Raw genomic sequence first — 8,185 nt, 5'->3', positions numbered from 1 at the left:
TGGTGTGATAGGAATTTTATGGTCTTAGATATATGGTAATGTTCATAAGTGTACCAACCAAGCACATATATAGATCAGCACAGGAAGACCAACCTGGAACCATTTTGATTCCTAAACTGACCAAATGTTTTCTCTGCTAGGTCAAAGTGGGAAACCTCCCCATTGTCTCTTTCCTCACAAATCCTGTCTTAAGGGCACATTTAAGATATGAATAGGGTGTGAGCCTGTGACCTGGCCCAGGAACTAAGTATTTTTCACTACAAAAGAATGGCCAGGCTCCCCAGGCAATCCAATCAAGTAACCTGCCAGACAGGAGATAACAACAGGAGAAAACCAATATTCAAATTTCTGTTTTAGACTGCCTTTTCTGTGATGTAGGTGTGATGTATCTGAGGGGTGGTCTTAGGTTACACCCCTTCTGTGATGTATGTATGATCTTTCTGGGGGTGGTCTTGATCTACAGGGTGGCAATTTCAAAAGTCCATATAAGGCCTTGAGCGCCATTGTTCTGGGTTCCTCCTCCTCCTGTGTTGCGGTGAGTGAGGACCCTGTTGCAACAGATCAATAAAGATCAAGCTTACTAGCTGCTTTGCTTCTCAATATTCTCTGGTTGGCCTCTGTTATTCTCTCCTACCAATAGGGAACCTATGTAAGGACTCTATATGGGCTCTTGGATACCCTATAAGGGAAAAGGGCAATTTTTGTTTACAACAGTGGGACCATGGACACAATCTCAAGCTTCTTGGAGGAACGTGGTGGAATATAAAGCCAATTAATCAATTAATAATAATGTTACCCTCCACCCCACTGCTGTGTGGCACCCACATCCAAACCATTCCCTGCCCCCAGCAGCCCTAGCCTAAACCAGCCTCCCACCTAAGAGTCCAGTGAGGGTACTTCTCCAAAGAGTTAGTGTGTGTGTTTTGGGGAGTGGGTTTACGGACTCAGTTCTCCAGGCAGCGGCTGCACCAAAACCCATTTCTTTGCCACTTAGATGCAATTAGAGACATTTAGATAACAAACTGCTGCATTAAATTTAATTATCCCAGCAGTAATTGGTTGCACTGAGAGGATGCTAAGCCCAGCACAGAGGGCAACTAATTAACCAGCGGAGCCGGGGGGCGGGGGCTGAGCCTGAACCCGATCAAGATACCACCACCCAGGTCGCCTTCTGCATCTGACCTGCTGACCTAACTACAGCCATGGCTCTGCCCTCTACGGGAACTGGTTTTCTCCCCAGAGCCTTCCAGTGCAGGAATAGGGGCAGAAGTCATCTAAAAAGAGGTCATCTGAGCATGCGAAGAGAACCTCTCTCTCACGACAGAAACACTGCAGTGGTTCTTCACTCTTGAGGAATTGGGTGGGGATGCCTTCCAGGTCCGAGGCCGTGGATTCCAGGAGAAGTTATGCTCTGCACTTTCTATGAAAAAAAAAAAGCAATTGAAGCAGTGACTAATTTCTTTTTTGTATTTAAAAAAAAAAGTGTCAGGGCTTAGGCATAGGAATTTCCTGGACGCAGCTAGGATTTACCCATCGGAAACAGTGTCCAGGTGAAAATCACTGAAATGTCTGGGGAAATCCAGACATATGGCAACCCATGTAGGAAGTGTAGGTTATGGTGAATTTTCTTTAAAATAGCTCAAAAACTTGTGTGCGGATTTTCACTTTTTGAAATATGGCAAGCCTATCTAGTAGGGTCCCTTCAAAGACTCACCATCTAGTCCTAGGCACCAGGTGTGGAGCTACACATCCTGTGCATGCCCAGAGTTTCTCTTATTTACCTATTCCGGCCCAGGGAATAGGTAAATAAGAGGAACACCATGCCACAGACAAGAAAATGCCTCACAAGGATTTGTATGTAACAGCTTATTATCCCCTTTCCTGGGGTCAGCGTGGGGCTTCCAGTTCTCTCTGACCCCTCTGCAGCCCTGCCCACAGAAGCCTTGGCTCCTGCTCCCCACTTTTGACAAGCCTTGCAACAGCTGGGCTGCAGCTTCCTTGGTTGCCCTGCATGACTTTGCAACAGATCGAGCGCTTCTGCTGAATGCAGACTGCCTCCAGTGCAGACCTTTAGGTGCTGTTGCACAGCTTCCAGCTGGAGGTCTGGAATGGGCTCTGGCTGGAGTGCAGCCGTGCTAAGCCTGCTCCAGGCAGCTGCTCATATTTTCTTTTAAAAAAAATAATATTTATTAAATTTCCAACAAATTAAATACAACACTACAAAAAAGCCAAAAAAGAAAAAAAGCATACAATACAATACAATACAATACAATACAATACATAATAAAAAAGAAACATAATAAAAGAAACAAACAACACAAAACAAAACAAAAACCATTTAAAATTTCAATTTCAACATCTTATCTTTCTTTCCCTTATTTCCTCAACCTCCTCACACCTCCCTTTTTGTATTCCACTTCTATTGATTGTTTCAGCAATTCCTTTCCATCTTCCTCTGTTTTCTATCCTATAATTGTCTTAACACATTCTAACCATATTTTTCCCTTTAAAGCTCAATTAATCTATTTATACTTAATTCCCATTCCTATCCATCTTCCCCTGTTTTCTATCCTATAATTATCTTAACACATTTTAACCTTATTTTCCTTTAATACTCTATTAATCTATTTATACTTAATTCCTTATAACATTTCTACTGAAGCCATATAACTTCATTCCAACGTTCTTCTAACATTCATTAATTTTACAATATTTCTATAAATAATCTTTAAACTTTTCCCAGTCTTCTTCCACTGACTCTTCTCCCTGGTCTCGGATCTTGCCAGTCTTTTCCGCCAGTTCTATCTAGTCCATCAACTTCATCTGCCATTATCCAACACTTCTGTGCTTCCAGGAGACACCATTCTCTCAGCCAGCAAAGAGCAGATGATTCACAACAAAGTTTAGGAGTCTGGCAGGGTGGGTCCACCTCCTTCTTTAGCATCCGTCAATATCTTAAGTTTTACTCGAGGCTTCCTGCCCTGCCAAACAACTCCAAAAACATCCCTCTGCCACCTCCTGATACAATCCATCCCATCCAGAACTTGCACTATTTGAAACAAAAGCAACATCCCCGGCATCACAGCAACCCTCATCCCCACCACAACAACTCGGCCCAACAATAGCAACTTCAGATTTATCCATATTTCCCAATCCCTCTTCTCTTCAATCCAACGTCCTTCACAGTTACCCTTAAATAGATTCACATTTTTGGCGGTCATACTGGTCCCCAAAAACCTCTCTTTCTCAACCGATGTTAGTCCAGTCTCCTCCTGAAGCTCTGTCAGACTTTCCTTTCCCCATTCAGGTAGGGCTCTTGTCCTCAAATTCTTCTGTTTTCCTTTAAGTTCCATCATAACAGATGTCACATCAAATTGCCTTTGAATGGATGGGGCTCTCTCACACTCCAGTTGTATCAGTCTCTGAATGGTTTCTATGTTGGTGTTCACCTTTTGTCCCAGATTGTCTATTTTCCTGTGAAGCTGTTCCAACGAATCGTTTATTTTCAATAAAGTGACCACTAAGGCCTCTTCTGTCGACATTTCACCTGTTTTTTTTCTTTCCATTTACCATAACACTTGAGAAATTTAAGGTCAATCTCAGAGTCTCGCAGTTCTTATCTTGCAGCTGGAAATCCCCCGAGCCCAGCTCTTATAAAGTAACCAATTTCAGAGATTTCCACTAGAGGGAAACAATGTCCCCTTTAAACACAACTCATACAGTCCAAAGTTAATTTCAGATTTCAGTTACTTTTTACTCCTTTTTAGAAGCAGCCGGAGACAATAGAAACAATGTATTTCTCTTCCTTTGCTAGCTGTCAAGGAACGTTCTAAGTGCTGTCAATGAACATTCCAAAACGTCAGTCCACTAGCAGCCCGTTTCCAGGGTCAGAGCGGCTTTATTTTATCTCCCTTCACTCTCTCCTGCAGGCATACTCAGCCCACAACTTCCCTCCCTCTTCTCCTGCCTCCAAGGGGGGTTTTGTGCTCTTTACCGATGGAAATTTAGGCTTTTACAAAAGGCTTTCCAAGACTTCAGCCTACAGCTTCCTTGCCTCAGTCTGTTTACAAGTAGGGAAGGCGGACTTCCTGTTTTGAACCTCCCCCGTTTTGATGCCAAATTAAACTTTTAAAATCCGATTCTCCCATCTCAGCTCTACTCACGGGTAATTACTTTGGAGTTAAATTGTCCACAGGAAAAAGTCAATGCTCTCCGGCAACAGTTATGCAGCTTCACTCCGTGGAAGAAGCAGACGATTCGAAGCACCGCGCTGCTCACCCCACGTTGCTCCGGATCCCTGAAACCGGGTTTCCCCGAGAGTAGGGGAGGCACAAAAGATGCCCGCCGAATCCCACGTTCACAGGCTTCTCCCACCTGTGATTTTTATGGGTCTCCGCCTTCGCCGCGGCGGTACAGACCCAAATTCCCACAGGGCAAGTTCCTCCCGATCAGAGGAACTCCGCCATTGCCGGAGGCACCAACCCGGAAGTCCCCCAGGCAGCTGCTCATAAAGGCATTCTGCTGGTGCCTCCACCATTGCTGCAGCGGCAGCAGTTCCTATTGGCCTCCAAACAGCCGCTAATATATGGCCTGGGCAAGAGTGAGAAGAACAGGCAGCCTCTGGGCATGTGCAGAAGGCCATCTTGGCTTCAGGGGATGGAGCCCTGTGCCTTTAATAGTTGGGCTCATATGATTTTTATTAATTCCATAGAATTTAAATACTGCTTGATTATTATTATTATTATTATTATTATTATTATTATTATTATTATTATTATTATTTGTAGCACCCTTTACAAACTGCAGTTCCCAGGATTCTTTGGGAGAAATGTGCTTTTAATGCCTGTTTTTCCTGCAGCAGGCATGCTCAGCTACCCCTCTGGAAGCTCAATCCCACAGAAAGCTGTGATGGCCACCAACTTGGATGGTTTTATGCAGGAAAGGCTATCAATGGCCACTAGGCACGATGGCTATGCTCTACCTCCACAGTCAGTGGCAGTAACGTTTGTGAATAGTAGTTGCTGGAAGATGCAGGAAGGGAATACAGAATGCTCTTGTTTCCACAGGCCTCCGGTTGGCCACTGTGAGAACAGGATGCTGGACTAGACAGGCCAATGTGGCCTCATCCAGCAGGCACTTCTTATGTCCTTACGTGGTTCAAGGGTAGAGACTGTGAGAAGGCATCTTCCAAAGCAATCCCACCCCGCAAATAGCTTTGGAGCCTTCTTGCCTCTAGCCTAGCCCTCACCCCTTTTCCTGTTCCCGCTGGAGTCTTCTTTTGCTTGCCACGCCTGTGGGCTCTCTTCCGGCCAACGCTGCCAATGACGGATCTTAAAAACTTGGGGTCGGTGAGATTCTGCAATCGCAGCAGCTTGTGCCTGCTGGACTTCCTGAGCGGAGCGGGTTGTGTCTTGCTCCTCATGAAGTAGGGTGAAATGTGAGGAGTGTTGCAAGCCGGTGCAGAGGCAGAAGGTCTGGCCGAGATGGTAGAGCACGGCTTCTCTGTCAGGGGTTTCTTCCTAACCCAGTGGAACACCAGTATCATACGCCTCTTAGATGGGTTGGACATGCTGAAGAAGGTGCTGGAGGCCCAAAGACCAGGGTGACTTCAAAGCGGAGGACGCAGCAGGCAGTTCCCTATAAATGGTGCCAAATCCAAGCAAATGTTAGCTCCAGTCCTGTTAAATCGATCCAGCAATTATGAACGTTAAATAAGGGAGTAATTCCTCAGGCAGTATGAAAAGACTTTCTGCAGCTTTTGAATAGATGGGAGCCCCCAACTACTGCCACTGTTGACAGCCTGTTGCCCCTCGACTCTGCTTGAATGGGTTATGTCACAATGGTTCCTTCATCAGGTGTTTGTGAGCATGAAAATGCTGTTGGGAGTTTCAGCAATGAAGGCTCAGGCATAACATACTGTTTGAAAGTCTGAACATTTCCTCTTTTTTTATTTAACAAAATTTATATACCACTTTTATCATTTATATACAAATTATTAGGAGAGTAAGTTAAAAATATACTGTTTATTCACTTAGAGGCTAGTTTCCATACTTTATTCCTTCTTATACTTCTATCCCACCTTTCCTCCACAGAGCATACACACTTCAGCCTCCACCTTCTCCATGTTATCCTGACAGCAATATTGTGAGCTAGGGCCATAGCTCAGTGGTAGAACAACTGCTTAGCATGCAGAAGGCATCAGGTTCAGTCCCCAGCATCTCCTGGTGGGACTGGGAGCGCTCCCTCTGCGCTTCGGAGGCTTCGCGTTGCTATCGCTGAAGCCAAGGAGCCTGCATTCGCTCCATAGGACGCACACACATTTCCCCTTAATGTTGGGGGGGGGGGACAGTGCGTCCTATAGAGCGAAAAATACGGTATATGTTGGCAGTTCCATAAGGACTGCCGTATGTCAGGAATTTCCCAGATATATCTGGAATGCTGCAGGCGGAAGCAGTGTCTGGGTGGAAATAGACAAATTTTTCTGGAAATTTCCGGACATATGGCAGCTCAGCTGCTTTGGGCAAAACTGAAAAAAGCTCAACAGCTTTGCCCATAAATAAGGCAACCCTAATTTATTTTATGCCATACTCTGCCCTGGTGGGGTATAAAATCTCTTTAATAAGCCAGGAAACAGCATGTTGGGGGGACTGTCCCAGAACTCAAGAGTAAATGAATTGAGGGTGGAAGCAGAAACTAGCCCCTCATTACTACATGCTGCGTTGGCAAGTTCAGCTGTGATCCCATGATCACTTTACCTGGGATTAGGGACTATTGGACACAAGGGAGCTGAATTCTGAGTGATATTCTTGGCATCCGTCTGTCTCGACTCTCAAGAGACAATGGAGTGCGCCTCTGGCGGTGAAGTCAAACTGCCGCATTAGCAGCGCTGAAGTGACCTCCCTGGGGCACAAGCCTGGCGTGTCTGGAGATCCTGGGCTGCCCACGTGATAAGACTTCCATTCTCTGCCTTGGTGATGTGGTGCAGAGGTATATGTTTGTCACCAGCTTGGGTGCAGGAGTTACTGGAAGGAGGCATACAGTCATCCAGCTGTCTTAGGGAATCCCAGATTTGTATAGAGTTTACGCCTTAGTCTCAGTGCTTTTTTCTGGGGGTATTCAAGGGTACGCAGTAATGGCACTTTCCCCCCCTAGAAGTAAAAGCACTGGTTTAAAGTGTGGCATTTACTGTATCAACTTAATGGAGAGGACCAGCACCATTTTTCTAGAAGAAAAGCACTGCTTAGCCTTAAATCATCATCATCATCATCATCACAGTTCATGAACATGTTGCAGCTGAGCTAGGTGAAAGCACTTGACAAAGAGTTTGTGAGGGGCACGGACTTGTGAAAAGTCTCAGAGGCCAGGTAGGAAGGAATGAGGCAGCCACATTCAGCCTTTGGGTCTGGGGTCCCCATTCCAGTTCCGTGTACCTGTTCAGGGTCAGAGCTTCAAAGAGCCCTTTGTCTTCCAGCTTCGTCTTGTGTGGCTGCAAAACTCACAGGCCTGCTTGTAGCTTTGTCTGTAGCAGCCTGGGGTGCCTGTTCCAGCATGCTCCAAAAAAGGCTGGTATACAGTTGGGATCCTTGTAATATTGGCCCCTGTCAGGACTCCTAACTCATGCTTAAAATTCCCACCTCTTCCTCCTTGGTGAACGGATGGGGAATGGACAGATCTGTCAGTTTCATTTTATCTCATTTTCTTTTATTTTTCCTAGTCTTAATTTTCATATTTTCACATTTTTAAGTCCTCATGAAAATTCATCAGCATTTTAGCACCCTTCTTATGCACATTCCCCTAGTGTAACACATGCTTGCTGGTTATTTTCACTAATATATGTGTTTTTTAAAAATATGTGCACTTTTTTTAGTTGGACAGCTGCCGCGCAATATTTGGAAGTGCACATTTCAAAGGGCAGCTGTGCTTGGGGTTGCGTATTGTTTCAGGGAGCGTGAATTAGGTCGCTCTGCATTTAAAACGTGGACTGAACTGAACTTGTCTCCCCATCCTTCCTTATTATGCTGATCTCTTGCGTTGTGCCTCCGAAGCGGCTCAGCTCTTCCTCTGCTGCTAAATGAAGCACCTTTGCGAGTTCTGTGGGGGAGAAAAAAGCCTCTCCCCCCCCCCCCACTTTCTCCAGCACGGCCTTGTGAGAGTGTGTTCACTGAAGCCCAGATGGCTTGCTTCC

The 8,185-nt window shown here is 45.5% G+C and overlaps 1 long non-coding RNA gene across 1 annotated transcript; it reads right to left on the bottom strand.

Annotated features, from left to right (window-relative positions):
• Positions 1–1,015: 1,015 nt before the first annotated feature.
• LOC308579437 lies at positions 1,016–5,741 on the bottom strand. Its single transcript, XR_014004476.1, has 2 exons — positions 5,249–5,741; positions 1,016–1,420 (listed from the first exon to the last, which is right to left on the bottom strand). It is a non-coding gene; the product is annotated as an uncharacterized lncRNA (long non-coding RNA).
• Between the last annotated feature and the right edge of the window lie 2,444 nt (positions 5,742–8,185).

This window comes from Podarcis bocagei (genome assembly GCF_964188305.1).
Source record: "Podarcis bocagei genome assembly, chromosome: Z".
NCBI lineage: Eukaryota > Metazoa > Chordata > Lepidosauria > Squamata > Lacertidae > Podarcis > Podarcis bocagei.
The sequence above is the reverse complement of the archived record's forward strand: the minus strand, read 5'-3'. Positions and strand labels throughout refer to the sequence as shown.